Source organism: Petromyzon marinus, chromosome 76 (genome assembly GCF_048934315.1).
Source record: "Petromyzon marinus isolate PM22_M1 ecotype Great Lakes invasive population chromosome 76, UKy_Petmar_22M1.pri1.0, whole genome shotgun sequence".
Taxonomy (NCBI): Eukaryota; Metazoa; Chordata; class Hyperoartia; order Petromyzontiformes; family Petromyzontidae; genus Petromyzon; species Petromyzon marinus.
The window spans coordinates 386,749-414,179 of NC_133742.1; the positions used below are offsets into that span (position 1 = coordinate 386,749).

Consider the following 27,431-nt stretch of genomic DNA (forward strand, 5'->3'; position numbering starts at 1 on the left):
GCACGCCGCCCAATGGGGTGCGAGCTTACACAGCTGGGAGCCCCGCCCCCTTCACGCTGCCCCGCCCACCCCCCCAACCGGGCCACCACGGACCAATGGGAGAGGCGCTTCTTGGGCTTCAAGGTTACGGGCGACTTCTAGGCTGAGCGTGCGTCTTGTTGACAACTTCCTCTGCTGTTGTTGTTTGTTGTTGTTGTTGTTTACTCGCCCTCGCTCTGTTGTTGACGCCGCCATGGGTCGCATCACGCGCACGACGCTCGTCTTCGGAGGATTCGTGGCGGCGCTGGCGGTGACGATTTATCCCATCGCGATCCACCCGTTCCTGAACATCGCTGACTTCCGTGAGTACTGTACGCGCACAGTGCGCACTGTACGCACGGTACGCACTGTACGTACAGTACGCACTGTGCCACTGTATGTACTGTACGCGGTAGTCTATGACGCCGTTATATACCGCGTAAAAACGATGTGCTGTATATATTTGCATGTACAGTATGTACTGTGCGTGCAGTATATACCTGCGGTTTATACTGTATATACAGTATATACTGTAGCCCCACAGTATATAACTACAGTATATACTGTCTATACAGTCTATATTGTATATACAGTAGATACTGTGCATACAGTATATACCTGCAGTCTATACTGTGTATACAGTCTATACTGTACCCCCACAGTATATAACCACAGTATATACTGTACATGAGTTTATATTGTATATACAGTAGATACTGTGCATACAGTATATACCTGCAGTTTATACTGTATATACAGTCTATACTGTAGCCCCACAGTATATAACTACAGTATATACTGTCTATACAGTCTATATTGTATATACAGTAGATACTGTGCATACAGTATATACCTGCGGTCTATACTGTATATACAGTCTATACTGCTGCCCCACAGTATATAACTACAGTATATACTGTATATGGGTCTATATTGTATATACAGTAGATACTGTGCATACAGTATATACCTGCGGCTTATGCTGTATATACAGTCTATACTGTAGCCCCACAGTATATAACTACAGTATATACTGTATATACAGTATGTTGTGGATACTGTGCATACAGTATATACCTGCAGTCTATACTGTATATAAGTCTATGCTGTAGCCCCACAGTATATAACTACAGTATATGCTGTATATACAGTCTATATTGTATATACTGCAGCTATACAGTCTATAGCTACAATCTATATCGCGATCTGTGTGAGTCTATGTGTCTCTGTGTGAGTGAGTCTGTGGGTCTCTGTATGGTGAGTCTGTGGGTCTCTGTGTGAGTGAGTCTATGGGTCTCTGTGTGAGTGAGTCTATGGCTCTCTGTGTGAGTGAGTCTATGGGTCTCTGTGTGAGTGAGTCTATGGCTCTCTTTGTGAGTGAGTCTATGGTTCTCTGTGTGAGTCTATAGGTATCTGTGTGAGTGAGTCTATGGCTCTCTGTGTGAGTCTGTGGGTCTCTGTGTGGGTGAGTCTGTGGGTCTCTATGTGAGTGAGTCTGTGGGTCTCTGTGTGAGTGAGTCTATGGGTCTCTGTGTGAGTCTGCGGGTCTCTGTGTGAGTGAGTCTATGGGTCTCTGTGTGAGTGAGTCTGTGGGTCTCTGTGTGGTGAGTTTGTGGGTCTCTGTGTGAGTGAGTCTATGGGTCTCTGTGTGAGTGAGTCTGTGGGTCTCTGTGTGAGTGAGTCTGTGGGTCTCTGTGTGAGTGAGTCTGTGCGTCTCTGTGTGAGTGAGTCTGTGGGTCTCTATGTGAGTGAGTCTGTGGGTCTCTGTGTGTGAGTGAGTCTGTGGGTCTCTGTGTGAGTCTATGGGTCTCTGTGTGAGTGAGTCTTGGGTCTCTGTGTGAGTGAGTCTGTGGGTCTCTGTTTGAGTTAGTCTGTGGGTCTCTGTGTGAATGAGTCTGTGGGTCTCTGTGTGAGTCTGTGGGTCTCTGTGAGTGAGTCTGTGGGTCTCTGTGTGTTGAGTCTATGGGTCTCTGTGTGAGTCTGTGGGTCTCTGTGTGGGTGAGTCTGTGGGTCTCTATGTGAGTGAGTCTGTGGGTCTCTGTGTGAGTGAGTCTATGGGTCTCTGTGTGAGTCTGCGGGTCTCTGTGTGAGTGAGTCTATGGGTCTCTGTGTGAGTGAGTCTGTGGGTCTCTGTGTGGTGAGTTTGTGGGTCTCTGTGTGAGTGAGTCTATGGGTCTCTGTGTGAGTGAGTCTGTGGGTCTCTGTGTGAGTGAGTCTGTGGGTCTCTGTGTGAGTGAGTCTGTGCGTCTCTGTGTGAGTGAGTCTGTGGGTCTCTATGTGAGTGAGTCTGTGGGTCTCTGTGTGTGAGTGAGTCTGTGGGTCTCTGTGTGAGTCTATGGGTCTCTGTGTGAGTGAGTCTTGGGTCTCTGTGTGAGTGAGTCTGTGGGTCTCTGTTTGAGTTAGTCTGTGGGTCTCTGTGTGAATGAGTCTGTGGGTCTCTGTGTGAGTCTGTGGGTCTCTGTGTGAGTCAGTCTGTGGGTCTCTGTGTGAGTCTGTGGGTCTCTGTGTGAGTGAGTCTGTGGGTCTCTGTGTGTGAGTGAGTCTGTGGGTCTCTGTGTGTGAGTGAGTCTGTGGGTCTCTGTGTGTGAGTGAGTCTGTGGGTCTCTGTGTGGTGAGTCTGTGGGTCTCTGTGTGGTGAGTCTGTGGGTCTCTGTGTGTTAGTGAGTCTGTGGGTCTCTGTGTGTGAGTGAGTCTGTGGGTCTCTGTGTGGTGAGTCTGTGGGTCTCTGTGTGTTAGTGAGTCTGTGGGTCTCTGTGTGAGTGAGTTTGTGGGTCTCTGTGTGGTGAGTCTGTGGGTCTCTGTGTGTGAGTGAGTCTGTGGGTCTCTGCGTGGTGAGTCTGTGGGTCTCTGTGTGTGAGTGAGTCTGTGGGTCTCTGTGTGTGAGTGAGTCTGTGGGTCTCTGTGTGAGTAAGTCTGTGGGTCTCTGTGTGTGAGTGAGTCTGTGGGTCTCTGTGTGTGAGTGAGTCTGTGGGTCTCTGTGTGGTGAGTCTATGGGTCTCTGTGGTGAGTCTGTGGGTCTCTGTGTGGTGAGTCTGTGGGTCTCTGTGTGAATGAGTCTGTGGGTCTCTGTGTGAGTGAGTCTATGGGTCTCTGTGTGAGTGAGTCTGTGGGTCTCTGTGTGAGTCTATGGGTCTCTGTGTGAGTGAGTCTGTGGGTCTCTGTGTGAGTGAGTCTATGGGTCTCTGTGTGAGTGAGTCTATGGGCCTCTGTGTGAGTGAGTCTGTGGGTCTCTGTGTGAGTGAGTCTATGGGTCTCTGTGTGAGTGAGTCTGTGGGTCTCTGTGTGAGTCTATGGGTCTCTGTGTGAGTGAGTCTGTGGGTCTCTGTGCAAGTGAGTCTGTGGGTCTCTGTGTGAGTGAGTCTGTGGGTCTCTGTGTGGTGAGTCTGTGGGTCTCTGTGTGTGAGTGAGTCTGTGGGTCTCTGTGTGAGGGAGTCTGTGGGTGTCTGTGTGAGTGAGTCTGTGGGTCTCTGTGCGAGTGAGTCTGTGGGTCTCTGTGTGGTGAGTCTGTGGGTCTCTGTGCGAGTGAGTCTGTGGGTCTCTGTGTGGTGAGTCTATGGGTCTCTGTGCGAGTGAGTCTGTGGGTCTCTGTGTGTGAGTGAGTCTGTGGGTCTCTGTGTGAGTGAGTCTATGGGTCTCTGTGTGAGTGAGTCTGTGGGTCTCTGTGTGTGAGTGAGTCTGTGGGTCTCTGTGCGAGTGAGTCTATGGGTCTCTGTGTGAGTGAGTCTGTGGGTCTCGGTGTTTGAGTGAGTCTGTGGGTCTCTGTGTGTGTCATTTTGTGTCCATCAAGCAGAGGTCGTGCAGAAGGTGAACCGGGAAGGAGTCGATCAGGAATCCATTCAGCCAGGAGGTGAGAGGCAGAGAGTGGTGAGAACCATAGACTCACCACACAGAGACCCATAGACTCACTCAGACAGAGAGCCATAGACTCACTCACACAGAGACCTACAGGCTCACCACACAGAGACCCACAGACTCACACAGAGACCCACAGACTCACTCACACAGAGACCCACAGACTCACTCACACAGAGACCCACAGACTCACTCACGCACAGAGACCCACAGACTCACTCACACAGAGACCCACAGACTCACTCACACAGAGACCCACAGACTCACTCACACAGAGACCCACAGACTCACTCACACAGAGACCCACAGACTCACACAGAGACCCACAGACTCACTCACACAGAGACCCACAGACTCACTCACACAGAGACCCACAGACTCACACAGAGACCCACAGACTCACTCACACAGAGACCCACAGACTCACACAGAGTCCCACAGACTCACCACACAGAGACCCACAGACTCACTCACACAGAGACCCACAGACTCACTCACACAGAGACCAACAGACTCACTCACACAGAGACCCACAGACTCACTCACACAGAGACCCACAGACTCACCACACAGAGACCCACAGACTCACTCACACAGAGACCCACAGACTCACACAGAGACCCATAGACTCACTCACACAGAGACCCACAGACTCACTCACACAGAGACCCACAGACTCACACAGAGACCCACAGACTCACTCACACAGAGACCCACAGACTCACCACACAGAGACCCACAGACTCACTCACACAGAGACCCACAGACTCACTCACACAGAGACCCACAGACTCACCACACCGAGACCCACAGACTCACTCACACAGAGACCCACAGACTCACACAGAGACCCACAGACTCACTCACACAGAGACCCACAGACTCACTCACACAGAGACCCACAGACTCACTCACACAGAGACCCACAGACTCACTCACACAGAGACCCACAGACTCACTCACACAGAGACCCACAGACTCACTCACACAGAGACCCACAGACTCACTCACACAGAGACCCACAGACTCACTCACACAGAGACCCACAGACTCACTCACACAGAGACCCACAGACTCACTCACACGGAGACCCACAGACTCACCACACAGAGACCCACAGACTCACACAGAGACCCACAGACTCACTCACACAGAGACCCACAGACTCACACAGAGACCCACAGACTCACCACACAGAGACCCACAGACTCACTCACACAGAGACCCACAGACTCACTCACACAGAGACCCACAGACTCACTCACACAGAGACCCACAGACTCACTCACACAGAGACCCACAGACTCACACAGAGACCCACAGACTCACTCACACAGAGACCCACAGCCTCTCTCACACAGAGACCCACAGACTCACACAGAGACCCGCAGACTCACTCACACAGAGACCCACAGACTCACACAGAGACCCACAGACTCACCACACAGAGACCCACAGACTCACTCACACAGAGACCCACAGACTCACTCACACAGAGACCCACAGACTCACTCACACAGAGACCCATAGACTCACTCACACAGAGACCCACAGACTCACTCACACAGAGACCCACAGACTAACTCGCACAGAGACCCATAGACTCACTCACACAGAGACCCACAGACTCACTCACACAGAGACCCACAGACTCACCACACAGAGACCCACAGACTCACTCACACAGAGACCCACAGACTCACACAGAGACCCACAGACTCACCACACAGAGACCCACAGACTCACTCACACAGAGACCCACAGACTCACTCACACAGAGACCCACAGACTCACTCACACAGAGACCCACAGACTCACTCACACAGAGACCCACAGACTCACACAGAGACCCACAGACTCACCACACAGAGACCCACAGACTCACTCACACAGAGACCCACAGACTCACACAGAGACCCACAGACTCACCACACAGAGACCCACAGACTCACTCACACAGAGACCCATAGACTCACTCACACAGAGACCCACAGACTCACTCACACAGAGACCCACAGACTCACTCACACAGAGACCCACAGACTCACTCACACAGAGACCCACAGACTCACTCACACAGAGACCCACAGACTCACTCACACAGAGACCCACAGACTCACTCACACAGAGACCCACAGACTCATCACACAGAGACCCACATACTCATCACACAGAGACCCACAGACTCACTCACACAGAGACCCACAGACTCGCACAGAGACCCACAGACTCACTCACACAGAGACCCACAGACTCACTCACACAGAGACCCACAGACTCACTCACACAGAGACCCACAGACTCACTCACACAGAGACCCACAGACTCACTCACACAGAGACCCACAGACTCACTCACACAGAGACCCACAGACTCACTCACACAGAGACCCACAGACTCACTCACACAGAGACCCACAGACTCACTCACACAGAGACCCACAGACTCACTCACACGGAGACCCACAGACTCACCACACAGAGACCCACAGACTCACACAGAGACCCACAGACTCACTCACACAGAGACCCACAGACTCACACAGAGACCCACAGACTCACCACACAGAGACCCACAGACTCACTCACACAGAGACCCACAGACTCACTCACACAGAGACCCACAGACTCACTCACACAGAGACCCACAGACTCACTCACACAGAGACCCACAGACTCACACAGAGACCCACAGACTCACTCACACAGAGACCCACAGACTCTCTCACACAGAGACCCACAGACTCACACAGAGACCCACAGACTCACTCACACAGAGACCCACAGACTCTCACAGAGACCCACAGACTCACTACACAGAGACCCACAGACTCACTCACACAGAGACCCATAGACTCACTCACACAGAGACCCACAGACTCACTCACACAGAGACCCACAGACTAACTCACACAGAGACCCACAGACTCACTCACACAGAGACCCACAGACTCTCTCACACAGAGACCCACAGACTCACACAGAGACCCACAGACTCACTCACACAGAGACCCACAGACTCTCACAGAGACCCACAGACTCACTCACACAGAGACCCACAGACTCACTCACACAGAGACCCATAGACTCACTCACACAGAGACCCACAGACTCACTCACACAGAGACCCACAGACTAACTCGCACAGAGACCCATAGACTCACTCACACAGAGACCCACAGACTCACTCACACAGAGACCCACAGACTCACCACACAGAGACCCACAGACTCACTCACACAGAGACCCACAGACTCACACAGAGACCCACAGACTCACCACACAGAGACCCACAGACTCACTCACACAGAGACCCACAGACTCACTCACACAGAGACCCACAGACTCACTCACACAGAGACCCACAGACTCACTCACACAGAGACCCACAGACTCACACAGAGACCCACAGACTCACCACACAGAGACCCACAGACTCACTCACACAGAGACCCACGGACTCACACAGAGACCCACAGACTCACCACACAGAGACCCACAGACTCACTCACACAGAGACCCACAGACTCACTCACACAGAGACCCACAGACTCACTCACACAGAGACCCACAGACTCACTCACACAGAGACCCACAGACTCACTCACACAGAGACCCACAGACTCACTCACACAGAGACCCACAGACTCACTCACACAGAGACCCACAGACTCACTCACACAGAGACCCACAGACTCATCACACAGAGACCCACATACTCATCACACAGAGACCCACAGACTCACTCACACAGAGACCCACAGACTCACTCACACAGAGACCCACAGACTCGCACAGAGACCCACAGACTCACTCACACAGAGACCCACAGACTCAATCACACAGAGACCCACAGATTCACTCACACAGAGACCCACAGACTCACTCACACAGAGACCCACAGACTCACTCACACAGAGACCGACAGACTCACTCACACAGAGACCCACAGACTCACTCACACAGAGACCCACAGACTCACTCACACAGAGACCCACAGACTCACTCACACAGAGACCCACAGACTCACTCACACAGAGACCCACAGACTCACCACACAGAGACCCACAGACTCACTCACACAGAGACCCACAGACTCACTCACACAGAGACCCACAGACTCACTCACACAGAGACCCACAGACTCACCACACAGAGACCCACAGACTCACTCACACAGAGACCCACAGACTCACTCACACAGAGACCCACAGACTCACTCACACAGAGACCCACAGACTCACTCACACAGAGACCCACAGACTCACTCACACAGAGACCCACAGACTCACCACACAGAGACCCACAGACTCACCACACAGAGACCCACAGACTCACTCACACAGAGCCCCACAGACTCACTCACACAGAGACCCACAGACTCACTCACACAGAGACCCACAGACTCACTCACACAGAGACCCACAGACTCACTCACACAGAGACCCACAGACTCACTCACACAGAGACCCACAGACTCACCACACAGAGACCCACAGACTCACCACACAGAGACCCACAGACTCACTCACACAGAGACCCACAGACTCACCACACAGAGACCCACAGACTCACTCACACAGAGACCCACAGACTCACTCAAACAGAGACCCACAGACTCACTCACACAGAGACCCACAGACTCACTCACACGGAGACCCACAGACTCACTCACACGGAGACCCACAGACTCACCACACAGAGACCCACAGACTCACACAGAGACCCACAGACTCACTCACACAGAGACCCACAGACTCACACAGAGACCCACAGACTCACCACACAGAGACCCACAGACTCACTCACACAGAGACCCACAGACTCACTCACACAGAGACCCACAGACTCACTCACACAGAGACCCACAGACTCACTCACACAGAGACCCACAGACTCACACAGAGACCCACAGACTCACTCACACAGAGACCCACAGCCTCTCTCACACAGAGACCCACAGACTCACACAGAGACCCACAGACTCACTCACACAGAGACCCACAGACTCACACAGAGACCCACAGACTCACCACACAGAGACCCACAGACTCACTCACACAGAGACCCACAGACTCACTCACACAGAGACCCACAGACTCACTCACACAGAGACCCATAGACTCACTCACACAGAGACCCACAGACTCACTCACACAGAGACCCACAGACTAACTCGCACAGAGACCCATAGACTCACTCACACAGAGACCCACAGACTCACTCACACAGAGACCCACAGACTCACCACACAGAGACCCACAGACTCACTCACACAGAGACCCACAGACTCACACAGAGACCCACAGACTCACCACACAGAGACCCACAGACTCACTCACACAGAGACCCACAGACTCACTCACACAGAGACCCACAGACTCACTCACACAGAGACCCACAGACTCACTCACACAGAGACCCACAGACTCACACAGAGACCCACAGACTCACCACACAGAGACCCACAGACTCACTCACACAGAGACCCACAGACTCACACAGAAACCCACAGACTAACCACATAGAGACCCACAGACTCAATCATACAGAGACCCACAGACTCACTCACACAGAGACCCACAGACTCACTCACACAGAGACCCACAGACTCACTCACACAGAGACCCACAGACTCACTCACACAGAGACCCACAGACTCACTCACACGGAGACCCACAGACTCACTCACACAGAGACCCACAGACTCACTCACACAGAGACCCACAGACTCACTCACACAGAGACCCACAGACTCATCACACAGAGACCCACATACTCATCACACAGAGACCCACAGACTCACTCACACAGAGACCCACAGACTCACACAGAGACCCACAGACTCGCACAGAGACCCACAGACTCACTCACACAGAGACCCACAGACTCACTCACACAGAGACCCACAGACTCACTCACACAGAGACCCACAGACTCACTCACACAGAGACCCACAGACTCACTCACACAGAGACCCACAGACTCACTCACACAGAGACCCACAGACTCACTCACACAGAGACCCACAGACTCACTCACACAGAGACCCACAGACTCACTCACACGGAGACCCACAGACTCACCACACGGAGACCCACAGACTCACACAGAGACCCACAGACTCACTCACACAGAGACCCACAGACTCACACAGAGACCCACAGACTCACCACACAGAGACCCACAGACTCACTCACACAGAGACCCACAGACTCACTCACACAGAGACCCACAGACTCACTCACACAGAGACCCACAGACTCACTCACACGGAGACCCACAGACTCACCACACAGAGACCCACAGACTCACACAGAGACCCACAGACTCACTCACACAGAGACCCACAGACTCACACAGAGACCCACAGACTCACCACACAGAGACCCACAGACTCACTCACACAGAGACCCACAGACTCACTCACACAGAGACCCACAGACTCACTCACACAGAGACCCACAGACTCACTCACACAGAGACCCACAGACTCACACAGAGACCCACAGACTCACTCACACAGAGACCCACAGACTCTCTCACACAGAGACCCACAGACTCACACAGAGACCCACAGACTCACTCACACAGAAACCCACAGACTCTCACAGAGACCCACAGACTCACCACACAGAGACCCACAGACTCACTCACACAGAGACCCATAGACTCACTCACACAGAGACCCACAGACTCACTCACACAGAGACCCACAGACTAACTCGCACAGAGACCCATAGACTCACTCACACAGAGACCCACAGACTCACTCACACAGAGACCCACAGACTCACCACACAGAGACCCACAGACTCACTCACACAGAGACCCACAGACTCACACAGAGACCCACAGACTCACCACACAGAGACCCACAGACTCACTCACACAGAGACCCACAGACTCACTCACACAGAGACCCACAGACTCACTCACACAGAGACCCACAGACTCACTCACACAGAGACCCACAGACTCACACAGAGACCCACAGACTCACCACACAGAGACCCACAGACTCACTCACACAGAGACCCACAGACTCACACAGAAACCCACAGACTAACCACATAGAGACCCACAGACTCAATCATACAGAGACCCACAGACTCACTCACACAGAGACCCACAGACTCACTCACACAGAGACCCACAGACTCACTCACACAGAGACCCACAGACTCACTCACACAGAGACCCACAGACTCACTCACACGGAGACCCACAGACTCACTCACACAGAGACCCACAGACTCACTCACACAGAGACCCACAGACTCACTCACACAGAGACCCACAGACTCATCACACAGAGACCCACATACTCATCACACAGAGACCCACAGACTCACTCACACAGAGACCCACAGACTCACACAGAGACCCACAGACTCGCACAGAGACCCACAGACTCACTCACACAGAGACCCACAGACTCACTCACACAGAGACCCACAGACTCACTCACACAGAGACCCACAGACTCACTCACACAGAGACCCACAGACTCACTCACACAGAGACCCACAGACTCACTCACACAGAGACCCACAGACTCACTCACACAGAGACCCACAGACTCACTCACACAGAGACCCACAGACTCACTCACACGGAGACCCACAGACTCACCACACGGAGACCCACAGACTCACACAGAGACCCACAGACTCACTCACACAGAGACCCACAGACTCACACAGAGACCCACAGACTCACCACACAGAGACCCACAGACTCACTCACACAGAGACCCACAGACTCACTCACACAGAGACCCACAGACTCACTCACACAGAGACCCACAGACTCACTCACACGGAGACCCACAGACTCACCACACAGAGACCCACAGACTCACACAGAGACCCACAGACTCACTCACACAGAGACCCACAGACTCACACAGAGACCCACAGACTCACCACACAGAGACCCACAGACTCACTCACACAGAGACCCACAGACTCACTCACACAGAGACCCACAGACTCACTCACACAGAGACCCACAGACTCACTCACACAGAGACCCACAGACTCACACAGAGACCCACAGACTCACTCACACAGAGACCCACAGACTCTCTCACACAGAGACCCACAGACTCACACAGAGACCCACAGACTCACTCACACAGAAACCCACAGACTCTCACAGAGACCCACAGACTCACCACACAGAGACCCACAGACTCACTCACACAGAGACCCACAGACTCACTCACACAGAGACCCACAGACTCACTCACACAGAGACCCATAGACTCACTCACACAGAGACCCACAGACTCACTCACACAGAGACCCACAGACTAACTCGCACAGAGACCCATAGACTCACTCACACAGAGACCCACAGACTCACTCACACAGAGACCCACAGACTCACCACACAGAGACCCACAGACTCACTCACACAGAGACCCACAGACTCACACAGAGACCCACAGACTCACCACACAGAGACCCACAGACTCACTCACACAGAGACCCACAGACTCACTCACACAGAGACCCACAGACTCACTCACACAGAGACCCACAGACTCACACAGAGACCCACAGACTCACCACACAGAGACCCACAGACTCACTCACACAGAGACCCACAGACTCACACAGAGACCCACAGACTCACCACACAGAGACCCACAGACTCACTCACACAGAGACCCACAGACTCACTCACACAGAGACCCACAGACTCACTCACACAGAGACCCACAGACTCACTCACACAGAGACCCACAGACTCACTCACACAGAGACCCACAGACTCACTCACACAGAGACCCACAGACTCACTCACACAGAGACCCACAGACTCACTCACACAGAGACCCACAGACTCATCACACAGAGACCCACATACTCATCACACAGAGACCCACAGACTCACTCACACAGAGACCCACAGACTCACACAGAGACCCACAGACTCGCACAGAGACCCACAGACTCACTCACACAGAGACCCACAGACTCAATCACACAGAGACCCACAGATTCACTCACACAGAGACCCACAGACTCACTCACACAGAGACCCACAGACTCACTCACACAGAGACCGACAGACTCACTCACACAGAGACCCACAGACTCACTCACACAGAGACCCACAGACTCACTCACACAGAGACCCACAGACTCACTCACACAGAGACCCACAGACTCACTCACACAGAGACACACAGACTCACCACACAGAGACCCACAGACTCACTCACACAGAGACCCACAGACTCACTCACACAGAGACCCACAGACTCACTCACACAGAGACCCACAGACTCACCACACAGAGACCCACAGACTCACTCACACAGAGACCCACAGACTCACTCACACAGAGACCCACAGACTCACTCACACAGAGACCCACAGACTCACTCACACAGAGACCCACAGACTCACTCACACAGAGACCGACAGACTCACCACACAGAGACCCACAGACTCACCACACAGAGACCCACAGACTCACTCACACAGAGACCCACAGACTCACCACACAGAGACCCACAGACTCACCACACAGAGACCCACAGACTCACTCACACAGAGACCCACAGACTCACCACACAGAGACCCACAGACTCACTCACACAGAGACCCACAGACTCACACAGAGACCCACAGACTCACTCACACAGAGACCCACAGACTCACACAGAGACCCACAGACTCACCACACAGAGACCCACAGACTCACTCACACAGAGACCCACAGACTCACTCACACAGAGACCCACAGACTCACTCACACAGAGACCCACAGACTCACTCACACAGAGACCCACAGACTCACACAGAGACCCACAGACTCACTCACACAGAGACCCACAGACTCTCTCACACAGAGACCCACAGACTCACACAGAGACCCACAGACTCACTCACACAGAAACCCACAGACTCTCACAGAGACCCACAGACTCACCACACAGAGACCCACAGACTCACTCACACAGAGACCCATAGACTCACTCACACAGAGACCCACAGACTCACTCACACAGAGACCCACAGACTAACTCGCACAGAGACCCATAGACTCACTCACACAGAGACCCACAGACTCACTCACACAGAGACCCACAGACTCACCACACAGAGACCCACAGACTCACTCACACAGAGACCCACAGACTCACACAGAGACCCACAGACTCACCACACAGAGACCCACAGACTCACTCACACAGAGACCCACAGACTCACTCACACAGAGACCCACAGACTCACTCACACAGAGACCCACAGACTCACTCACACAGAGACCCACAGACTCACACAGAGACCCACAGACTCACACAGAGACCCACAGACTCACCACACAGAGACCCACAGACTCACTCACACAGAGACCCACAGACTCACACAGAAACCCACAGACTAACCACATAGAGACCCACAGACTCAATCATACAGAGACCCACAGACTCACTCACACAGAGACCCACAGACTCACTCACACAGAGACCCACAGACTCACTCACACAGAGACCCACAGACTCACTCACACAGAGACCCACAGACTCACTCACACGGAGACCCACAGACTCACTCACACAGAGACCCACAGACTCACTCACACAGAGACCCACAGACTCACTCACACAGAGACCCACAGACTCATCACACAGAGACCCACATACTCATCACACAGAGACCCACAGACTCACTCACACAGAGACCCACAGACTCACACAGAGACCCACAGACTCGCACAGAGACCCACAGACTCACTCACACAGAGACCCACAGACTCACTCACACAGAGACCCACAGACTCACTCACACAGAGACCCACAGACTCACTCACACAGAGACCCACAGACTCACTCACACAGAGACCCACAGACTCACTCACACAGAGACCCACAGACTCACTCACACAGAGACCCACAGACTCACTCACACAGAGACCCACAGACTCACTCACACGGAGACCCACAGACTCACCACACGGAGACCCACAGACTCACACAGAGACCCACAGACTCACTCACACAGAGACCCACAGACTCACACAGAGACCCACAGACTCACCACACAGAGACCCACAGACTCACTCACACAGAGACCCACAGACTCACTCACACAGAGACCCACAGACTCACTCACACAGAGACCCACAGACTCACTCACACGGAGACCCACAGACTCACCACACAGAGACCCACAGACTCACACAGAGACCCACAGACTCACTCACACAGAGACCCACAGACTCACACAGAGACCCACAGACTCACCACACAGAGACCCACAGACTCACTCACACAGAGACCCACAGACTCACTCACACAGAGACCCACAGACTCACTCACACAGAGACCCACAGACTCACACAGAGACCCACAGACTCACTCACACAGAGACCCACAGACTCTCTCACACAGAGACCCACAGACTCACACAGAGACCCACAGACTCACTCACACAGAAACCCACAGACTCTCACAGAGACCCACAGACTCACCACACAGAGACCCACAGACTCACTCACACAGAGACCCACAGACTCACTCACACAGAGACCCACAGACTCACTCACACAGAGACCCATAGACTCACTCACACAGAGACCCACAGACTCACTCACACAGAGACCCACAGACTAACTCGCACAGAGACCCATAGACTCACTCACACAGAGACCCACAGACTCACTCACACAGAGACCCACAGACTCACCACACAGAGACCCACAGACTCACTCACACAGAGACCCACAGACTCACACAGAGACCCACAGACTCACCACACAGAGACCCACAGACTCACTCACACAGAGACCCACAGACTCACTCACACAGAGACCCACAGACTCACTCACACAGAGACCCACAGACTCACACAGAGACCCACAGACTCACCACACAGAGACCCACAGACTCACTCACACAGAGACCCACAGACTCACACAGAGACCCACAGACTCACCACACAGAGACCCACAGACTCACTCACACAGAGACCCACAGACTCACTCACACAGAGACCCACAGACTCACTCACACAGAGACCCACAGACTCACTCACACAGAGACCCACAGACTCACTCACACAGAGACCCACAGACTCACTCACACAGAGACCCACAGACTCACTCACACAGAGACCCACAGACTCACTCACACAGAGACCCACAGACTCATCACACAGAGACCCACATACTCATCACACAGAGACCCACAGACTCACTCACACAGAGACCCACAGACTCACACAGAGACCCACAGACTCGCACAGAGACCCACAGACTCACTCACACAGAGACCCACAGACTCAATCACACAGAGACCCACAGATTCACTCACACAGAGACCCACAGACTCACTCACACAGAGACCCACAGACTCACTCACACAGAGACCGACAGACTCACTCACACAGAGACCCACAGACTCACTCACACAGAGACCCACAGACTCACTCACACAGAGACCCACAGACTCACTCACACAGAGACCCACAGACTCACTCACACAGAGACACACAGACTCACCACACAGAGACCCACAGACTCACTCACACAGAGACCCACAGACTCACTCACACAGAGACCCACAGACTCACTCACACAGAGACCCACAGACTCACCACACAGAGACCCACAGACTCACTCACACAGAGACCCACAGACTCACTCACACAGAGACCCACAGACTCACTCACACAGAGACCCACAGACTCACTCACACAGAGACCCACAGACTCACTCACACAGAGACCGACAGACTCACCACACAGAGACCCACAGACTCACCACACAGAGACCCACAGACTCACTCACACAGAGACCCACAGACTCACCACACAGAGACCCACAGACTCACCACACAGAGACCCACAGACTCACTCACACAGAGACCCACAGACTCACCACACAGAGACCCACAGACTCACTCACACAGAGACCCACAGACTCACTCAAACAGAGACCCACAGACTCACTCACACAGAGACCCACAGACTCACTCACACAGAGACCCACAGACTCACTCACACGGAGACCCACAGACTCACCACACAGAGACCCACAGACTCACACAGAGACCCACAGACTCACTCACACAGAGACCCACAGACTCACACAGAGACCCACAGACTCACCACACAGAGACCCACAGACTCACTCACACAGAGACCCACAGACTCACTCACACAGAGACCCACAGACTCACACAGAGACCCACAGACTCACCACACAGAGACCCACAGACTCACTCACACAGAGACCCACAGACTCACTCACACAGAGACCCACAGACTCACTCACACAGAGACCCACAGACTCACTCACACAGAGACCCACAGACTCACTCACACAGAGACCCACAGACTCACTCACACAGAGACCCACAGACTCACTCACACAGAGACCCACAGACTCATCACACAGAGACCCACATACTCATCACACAGAGACCCACAGACTCACTCACACAGAGACCCACAGACTCACACAGAGACCCACAGACTCGCACAGAGACCCACAGACTCACTCACACAGAAACCCACAGACTCAATCACACAGAGACCCACAGATTCACTCACACAGAGACCCACAGACTCACTCACACAGAGACCCACAGACTCACTCACACAGAGACCGACAGACTCACTCACACAGAGACCCACAGACTCACTCACACAGAGACCCACAGACTCACTCACACAGAGACCCACAGACTCACTCACACAGAGACCCACAGACTCACTCACACAGAGACCCACAGACTCACCACACAGAGACCCACAGACTCACTCACACAGAGACCCACAGACTCACTCACACAGAGACCCACAGACTCACTCACACAGAGACCCACAGACTCACCACACAAAGACCCACAGACTCACTCACACAGAGACCCACAGACTCACTCACACAGAGACCCACAGACTCACTCACACAGAGACCCACAGACTCACTCACACAGAGACCCACAGACTCACTCACACAGAGACCCACAGACTCACCACACAGAGACCCACAGACTCACCACACAGAGACCCACAGACTCACTCACACAGAGCCCCACAGACTCACTCACACAGAGACCCACAGACTCACTCACACAGAGACCCACAGACTCACTCACACAGAGACCCACAGACTCACTCACACAGAGACCCACAGACTCACTCACACAGAGACCCACAGAGTCACCACACAGAGACCCACAGACTCACCACACAGAGACCCACAGACTCACTCACACAGAGACCCACAGACTCACCACACAGAGACCCACAGACTCACTCACACAGAGACCCACAGACTCACTCAAACAGAGACCCACAGACTCACTCACACAGAGACCCACAGACTCACTCACACAGAGACCCACAGACTCACTCACACGGAGACCCACAGACTCACCACACAGAGACCCACAGACTCACACAGAGACCCACAGACTCACTCACACAGAGACCCACAGACTCACACAGAGACCCACAGACTCACTCACACAGAGACCCACAGACTCACTCACACAGAGACCCACAGACTCACTCACACAGAGACCCATAGACTCACTCACACAGAGACCCACAGACTCACTCACACAGAGACCCACAGACTAACTCGCACAGAGACCCATAGACTCACTCACACAGAGACCCACAGACTCACTCACACAGAGACCCACAGACTCACCACACAGAGACCCACAGACTCACTCACACAGAGACCCACAGACTCACACAGAGACCCACAGACTCACCACACAGAGACCCACAGACTCACTCACACAGAGACCCACAGACTCACTCACACAGAGACCCACAGACTCACTCACACAGAGACCCACAGACTCACACAGAGACCCACAGACTCACCACACAGAGACCCACAGACTCACTCACACAGAGACCCACAGACTCACACAGAGACCCACAGACTCACCACACAGAGACCCACAGACTCACTCACACAGAGACCCACAGACTCACTCACACAGAGACCCACAGACTCACTCACACAGAGACCCACAGACTCACTCACACAGAGACCCACAGACTCACTCACACAGAGACCCACAGACTCACTCACACAGAGACCCACAGACTCACTCACACAGAGACCCACAGACTCACTCACACAGAGACCCACAGACTCACTCACACAGAGACCCACAGACTCATCACACAGAGACCCACATACTCATCACACAGAGACCCACAGACTCACTCACACAGAGACCCACAGACTCACACAGAGACCCACAGACTCGCACAGAGACCCACAGACTCACTCACACAGAGACCCACAGACTCAATCACACAGAGACCCACAGATTCACTCACACAGAGACCCACAGACTCACTCACACAGAGACCCACAGACTCACTCACACAGAGACCGACAGACTCACTCACACAGAGACCCACAGACTCACTCACACAGAGACCCACAGACTCACTCACACAGAGACCCACAGACTCACTCACACAGAGACCCACAGACTCACTCACACAGAGACACACAGACTCACCACACAGAGACCCACAGACTCACTCACACAGAGACCCACAGACTCACTCACACAGAGACCCACAGACTCACTCACACAGAGACCCACAGACTCACCACACAGAGACCCACAGACTCACTCACACAGAGACCCACAGACTCACTCACACAGAGACCCACAGACTCACTCACACAGAGACCCACAGACTCACTCACACAGAGACCCACAGACTCACTCACACAGAGACCGACAGACTCACCACACAGAGACCCACAGACTCACCACACAGAGACCCACAGACTCACTCACACAGAGACCCACAGACTCACCACACAGAGACCCACAGACTCACCACACAGAGACCCACAGACTCACTCACACAGAGACCCACAGACTCACCACACAGAGACCCACAGACTCACTCACACAGAGACCCACAGACTCACTCAAACAGAGACCCACAGACTCACTCACACAGAGACCCACAGACTCACTCACACAGAGACCCACAGACTCACTCACACGGAGACCCACAGACTCACCACACAGAGACCCACAGACTCACACAGAGACCCACAGACTCACTCACACAGAGACCCACAGACTCACACAGAGACCCACAGACTCACCACACAGAGACCCACAGACTCACTCACACAGAGACCCACAGACTCACTCACACAGAGACCCACAGACTCACACAGAGACCCACAGACTCACCACACAGAGACCCACAGACTCACTCACACAGAGACCCACAGACTCACTCACACAGAGACCCACAGACTCACTCACACAGAGACCCACAGACTCACTCACACAGAGACCCACAGACTCACTCACACAGAGACCCACAGACTCACTCACACAGAGACCCACAGACTCACTCACACAGAGACCCACAGACTCATCACACAGAGACCCACATACTCATCACACAGAGACCCACAGACTCACTCACACAGAGACCCACAGACTCACACAGAGACCCACAGACTCGCACAGAGACCCACAGACTCACTCACACAGAAACCCACAGACTCAATCACACAGAGACCCACAGATTCACTTACACAGAGACCCACAGACTCACTCACACAGAGACCCACAGACTCACTCACACAGAGACCGACAGACTCACTCACACAGAGACCCACAGACTCACTCACACAGAGACCCACAGACTCACTCACACAGAGACCCACAGACTCACTCACACAGAGACCCACAGACTCACTCACACAGAGACCCACAGACTCACCACACAGAGACCCACAGACTCACTCACACAGAGACCCACAGACTCACTCACACAGAGACCCACAGACTCACTCACACAGAGACCCACAGACTCACCACACAAAGACCCACAGACTCACTCACACAGAGACCCACAGACTCACTCACACAGAGACCCACAGACTCACTCACACAGAGACCCACAGACTCACTCACACAGAGACCCACAGACTCACTCACACAGAGACCCACAGACTCACCACACAGAGACCCACAGACTCACCACACAGAGACCCACAGACTCACTCACACAGAGCCCCACAGACTCACTCACACAGAGACCCACAGACTCACTCACACAGAGACCCACAGACTCACTCACACAGAGACCCACAGACTCACTCACACAGAGACCCACAGACTCACTCACACAGAGACCCACAGAGTCACCACACAGAGACCCACAGACTCACCACACAGAGACCCACAGACTCACTCACACAGAGACCCACAGACTCACCACACAGAGACCCACAGACTCACTCACACAGAGACCCACAGACTCACTCAAACAGAGACCCACAGACTCACTCACACAGAGACCCACAGACTCACTCACACAGAGACCCACAGACTCACTCACACGGAGACCCACAGACTCACCACACAGAGACCCACAGACTCACACAGAGACCCACAGACTCACTCACACAGAGACCCACAGACTCACACAGAGACCCACAGACTCACCACACAGAGACCCACAGACTCACTCACACAGAGACCCACAGACTCACTCACACAGAGACCCACAGACTCACTCACACAGAGACCCACAGACTCACTCACACAGAGACCCACAGACTCACACAGAGACCCACAGACTCACTCACACAGAGACCCACAGCCTCTCTCACACAGAGACCCACAGACTCACACAGAGACCCACAGACTCACTCACACAGAGACCCACAGACTCACACAGAGACCCACAGACTCACCACACAGAGACCCACAGACTCACTCACACAGAGACCCACAGACTCACTCACACAGAGACCCACAGACTCACTCACACAGAGACCCATAGACTCACTCACACAGAGACCCACAGACTCACTCACACAGAGACCCACAGACTAACTCGCACAGAGACCCATAGACTCACTCACACAGAGACCCACAGACTCACTCACACAGAGACCCACAGACTCACCACACAGAGACCCACAGACTCACTCACACAGAGACCCACAGACTCACACAGAGACCCACAGACTCACCACACAGAGACCCACAGACTCACTCACACAGAGACCCACAGACTCACTCACACAGAGACCCACAGACTCACTCACACAGAGACCCACAGACTCACTCACACAGAGACCCACAGACTCACACAGAGACCCACAGACTCACCACACAGAGACCCACAGACTCACTCACACAGAGACCCACAGACTCACACAGAGACCCACAGACTCACCACACAGAGACCCACAGACTCACTCACACAGAGACCCACAGACTCACTCACACAGAGACCCACAGACTCACTCACACAGAGACCCACAGACTCACTCACACAGAGACCCACAGACTCACTCACACAGAGACCCACAGACTCACTCACACAGAGACCCACAGACTCATCACACAGAGACCCACATACTCATCACACAGAGACCCACAGACTCACTCACACAGAGACCCACAGACTCACACAGAGACCCACAGACTCGCACAGAGACCCACAGACTCACTCACACAGAGACCCACAGACTCACTCACACAGAGACCCACAGACTCACTCACACAGAGACCCACAGACTCACTCACACAGAGACCCACAGACTCACTCACACAGAGACCCACAGACTCACTCACACAGAGACCCACAGACTCACTCACACAGAGACCCACAGACTCACTCACACAGAGACCCACAGACTCACTCACACAGAGACCCACAGACTCACTCACACAGAGACCCACAGACTCACCACACAGAGACCCACAGACTCACACAGAGACCCACAGACTCACTCACACAGAGACCCACAGACTCACACAGAGACCCACAGACTCACCACACAGAGACCCACAGACTCACTCACACAGAGACCCACAGACTCACTCACACAGAGACCCACAGACTCACTCACACAGAGACCCACAGACTCACTCACACAGAGACCCACAGACTCACTCACACAGAGACCCACAGACTCACTCACACAGAGACCCACAGACTCACTCACACGGAGACCCACAGACTCACCACACAGAGACCCACAGACTCACACAGAGACCCACAGACTCACTCACACAGAGACCCACAGACTCACACAGAGACCCACAGACTCACCACACAGAGACCCACAGACTCACTCACACAGAGACCCACAGACTCACTCACACAGAGACCCACAGACTCACTCACACAGAGACCCACAGACTCACTCACACAGAGACCCACAGACTCACACAGAGACCCACAGACTCACTCACACAGAGACCCACAGACTCTCTCACACAGAGACCCACAGACTCACACAGAGACCCACAGACTCACTCACACAGAGACCCACAGACTCTCACAGAGACCCACAGACTCACCACACAGAGACCCACAGACTCACTCACACAGAGACCCACAGACTCACTCACACAGAGACCCACAGACTCACTCACACAGAGACCCATAGACTCACTCACACAGAGACCCACAGACTCACTCACACAGAGACCCACAGACTAACTCGCACAGAGACCCATAGACTCACTCACACAGAGACCCACAGACTCACTCACACAGAGACCCACAGACTCACCACACAGAGACCCACAGACTCACTCACACAGAGACCCACAGACTCACACAGAGACCCACAGACTCACCACACAGAGACCCACAGACTCACTCACACAGAGACCCACAGACTCACTCACACAGAGACCCACAGACTCACTCACACAGAGACCCACAGACTCACTCACACAGAGACCCACAGACTCACACAGAGACCCACAGACTCACCACACAGAGACCCACAGACTCACTCACACAGAGACCCACAGACTCACACAGAGACCCACAGACTCACCACACAGAGACCCACAGACTCACTCACACAGAGACCCACAGACTCACTCACACAGAGACCCACAGACTCACTCACACAGAGACCCACAGACTCACTCACACAGAGACCCACAGACTCACTCACACAGAGACCCACAGACTCACTCACACAGAGACCCACAGACTCACTCACACAGAGACCCACAGACTCACTCACACAGAGACCCACAGACTCATCACACAGAGACCCACATACTCATCACACAGAGACCCACAGACTCACTCACACAGAGACCCACAGACTCACACAGAGACCCACAGACTCGCACAGAGACCCACAGACTCACTCACACAGAGACCCACAGACTCAATCACACAGAGACCCACAGATTCACTCACACAGAGACCCACAGACTCACTCACACAGAGACCCACAGACTCACTCACACAGAGACCGACAGACTCACTCACACAGAGACCCACAGACTCACTCACACAGAGACCCACAGACTCACTCACACAGAGACCCACAGACTCACTCACACAGAGACCCACAGACTCACTCACACAGAGACCCACAGACTCACCACACAGAGACCCACAGACTCACTCACACAGAGACCCACAGACTCACTCACACAGAGACCCACAGACTCACTCACACAGAGACCCACAGACTCACCACACAGAGACCCACAGACTCACTCACACAGAGACCCACAGACTCACTCACACAGAGACCCACAGACTCACTCACACAGAGACCCACAGACTCACTCACACAGAGACCCACAGACTCACTCACACAGAGACCCACAGACTCACCACACAGAGACCCACAGACTCACCACACAGAGACCCACAGACTCACTCACACAGAGACCCACAGACTCACCACACAGAGACCCACAGACTCACCACACAGAGACCCACAGACTCACTCACACAGAGACCCACAGACTCACCACACAGAGACCCACAGACTCACTCACACAGAGACCCACAGACTCACTCAAACAGAGACCCACAGACTCACTCACACAGAGACCCACAGACTCACTCACACAGAGACCCACAGACTCACTCACACGGAGACCCACAGACTCACCACACAGAGACCCACAGACTCACACAGAGACCCACAGACTCACTCACACAGAGACCCACAGACTCACACAGAGACCCACAGACTCACCACACAGAGACCCACAGACTCACTCACACAGAGACCCACAGACTCACTCACACAGAGACCCACAGACTCACTCACACAGAGACCCACAGACTCAGACAGAGACCCACAGACTCACTCACACAGAGACCCACAGCCTCTCTCACACAGAGACCCACAGACTCACACAGAGACCCACAGACTCACCACACAGAGACCCACAGACTCACTCACACAGAGACCCACAGACTCACTCACACAGAGACCCACAGACTCACTCACACAGAGACCCATAGACTCACTCACACAGAGACCCACAGACTCACTCACACAGAGACCCACAGACTAACTCGCACAGAGACCCATAGACTCACTCACACAGAGACCCACAGACTCACTCACACAGAGACCCACAGACTCACCACACAGAGACCCACAGACTCACTCACACAGAGACCCACAGACTCACACAGAGACCCACAGACTCACCACACAGAGACCCACAGACTCACTCACACAGAGACCCACAGACTCACTCACACAGAGACCCACAGACTCACTCACACAGAGACCCACAGACTCACTCACACAGAGACCCACAGACTCACACAGAGACCCACAGACTCACCACACAGAGACCCACAGACTCACTCACACAGAGACCCACAGACTCACACAGAGACCCACAGACTCACCACACAGAGACCCACAGACTCACTCACACAGAGACCCACAGACTCACTCACACAGAGACCCACAGACTCACTCACACAGAGACCCACAGACTCACTCACACAGAGACCCACAGACTCACTCACACAGAGACCCACAGACTCACTCACACAGAGACCCACAGACTCACTCACACAGAGACCCACAGACTCACTCACACAGAGACCCACAGACTCATCACACAGAGACCCACATACTCATCACACAGAGACCCACAGACTCACTCACACAGAGACCCACAGACTCACACAGAGACCCACAGACTCGCACAGAGACCCACAGACTCGCACAGAGACCCACAGACTCACTCACACAGAGACCCACAGACTCACTCACACAGAGACCCACAGACTCACTCACACAGAGACCCACAGACTCACTCACACAGAGACCCACAGACTCACTCACACAGAGACCCACAGACTCACTCACACAGAGACCCACAGACTCACTCACACAGAGACCCACAGACTCACTCACACAGAGACCCACAGACTCACTCACACGGAGACCCACAGACTCACCACACAGAGACCCACAGACTCACACAGAGACCCACAGACTCACTCACACAGAGACCCACAGACTCACACAGAGACCCACAGACTCACCACACAGAGACCCACAGACTCACTCACACAGAGACCCACAGACTCACTCACACAGAGACCCACAGACTCACTCACACAGAGACCCACAGACTCACACAGAGACCCACAGACTCACTCACACAGAGACCCACAGACTCTCTCACACAGAGACCCACAGACTCACACAGAGACCCACAGACTCACTCACACAGAGACCCACAGACTCTCACAGAGACCCACAGACTCACCACACAGAGACCCACAGACTCACTCACACAGAGACCCACAGACTCACTCACACAGAGACCCACAGACTCACTCACACAGAGACCCATAGACTCACTCACACAGAGACCCACAGACTCACTCACACAGAGACCCACAGACTAACTCGCACAGAGACCCATAGACTCACTCACACAGAGACCCACAGACTCACTCACACAGAGACCCACAGACTCACCACACAGAGACCCACAGACTCACTCACACAGAGACCCACAGACTCACACAGAGACCCACAGACTCACCACACAGAGACCCACAGACTCACTCACACAGAGACCCACAGACTCACTCACACAGAGACCCACAGACTCACTCACACAGAGACCCACAGACTCACTCACACAGAGACCCACAGACTCACACAGAGACCCACAGACTCACCACACAGAGACCCACAGACTCACTCACACAGAGACCCACAGACTCACACAGAGACCCACAGACTCACCACACAGAGACCCACAGACTCACTCACACAGAGACCCACAGACTCACTCACACAGAGACCCACAGACTCACTCACACAGAGACCCACAGACTCACTCACACAGAGACCCACAGACTCACTCACACAGAGACCCACAGACTCACTCACACAGAGACCCACAGACTCACTCACACAGAGGCCCACAGACTCACTCACACAGAGACCCACAGACTCATCACACAGAGACCCACATACTCATCACACAGAGACCCACAGACTCACTCACACAGAGACCCACAGACTCACACAGAGACCCACAGACTCGCACAGAGACCCACAGACTCACTCACACAGAGACCCACAGACTCAATCACACAGAGACCCACAGATTCACTCACACAGAGACCCACAGACTCACTCACACAGAGACCCACAGACTCACTCACACAGAGACCCACAGACTCACTCACACAGAGACCCACAGACTCACTCACACAGAGACCCACAGACTCACCACACAGAGACCCA

General features: G+C 53.8%; 1 long non-coding RNA gene across 1 annotated transcript in view; it reads left to right on the forward strand.

Annotated features, from left to right (window-relative positions):
- Positions 1 to 27,431, forward strand: part of LOC142907237 (uncharacterized) — a 36,220-nt gene that overhangs the window by 1,064 nt on the left and 7,725 nt on the right. The window lies entirely within an intron of this gene.